Source organism: Lipotes vexillifer, unplaced genomic scaffold, assembly GCF_000442215.2.
Source record: "Lipotes vexillifer unplaced genomic scaffold, Lipotes_vexillifer_v1.1 scaffold1077, whole genome shotgun sequence".
NCBI lineage: Eukaryota > Metazoa > Chordata > Mammalia > Artiodactyla > Lipotidae > Lipotes > Lipotes vexillifer.
The window spans coordinates 1,316,991-1,318,164 of NW_006784237.1; positions in this window are offsets into that span (position 1 = coordinate 1,316,991).

Consider the following 1,174-nt stretch of genomic DNA (forward strand, 5'->3'; position numbering starts at 1 on the left):
TTACTCAGCCCAGTGCTATCAGAGGAATTAATATCCATAACAGCTATAGCCTTACAAAATGTATTTCTAAAATAATAAAATAATAAGACTTGAAAATCAAAATTACTCCTGTATTAGCAGGCATGAAAACAACATTGATTTTGTTGTACATCTTCATCTGAACTCTTGGGTGACCAGGTGCATTGTCACCCAAGCCATAATATTTAGAAAGAAACCTTTTTGATCTGAGCAGTGGGTCACAGCAGTGGGGTGAAAGTATTCAGTAAACCATGTTGTAAACAGATGTGTTGTCATCCAGGCTTCCTTGTTCCATTTATAGAACACAGGCAGAACAAATTAAGTATAGTTGTTAAGGCTGCTAGGATTTTCAAAATGGTAATGGACATTGACTTCAATTTCAGGTCACCAGCTACATCAGCCCCTAACAAGAGAGTTAGCTTGTCCTTTGAAGCTTTGAAGCCAGGCATTGACTTCTCCTCTCTCGCTATGAAAGTCCTAGATGGCATCTTCTTCCAATAGAAGGCTGGTTTCATCTACGTTGAAAATCTGTTGTTTAGTGTAGCCACACTCATGAATTCTCTTAGCTAAATCTTCTGGATAACTTGCTGCAGCTTCTACGCCAGCACTTGCTGCGTCACCTTGCACTTTGATATTATGGAGACAGCTTCTTTCCTTAAACTTCATGAACAAACCTCTGCTAGCTTCAAACTTTTCTTCGACAGCTTCCTCACCTCTTTTAGCCTTTATGAATTATAGAAAGCTAGGACTTTGCTCTGGATTAGGCTTTTGTTTAAGGGAATGTTGTGGCTTATTTGATCTTCTATCCAGACCGTGAAAACTTTCTCCATATCTCCATATCAGCAATAAGGCTGTTTTGCTTTCTTATTATTTGTGTATTCACACAAATAATAAGAGCAGCTCTTTTAATTTCCTTCAAGAACTTTTACTTTGCATTCACAACTTGGCTTTTTGGTGCAAAAGGCCAAGGTTTCTGCCTATCTCAGTTCTCTACATGCCTTCCTCATTAATATTAATTATTTCTAGCTTTTGATTTAAAGTGAGAGACATGCAACTCTTCCTTTCACTTGAACACTTAGAAGCCGTTGTAGGGTTATTTATTGGCCTAATTTCAATATTGTTGTGTCTCAGAGAATAGGGAGGCTCGTGGGGAGGG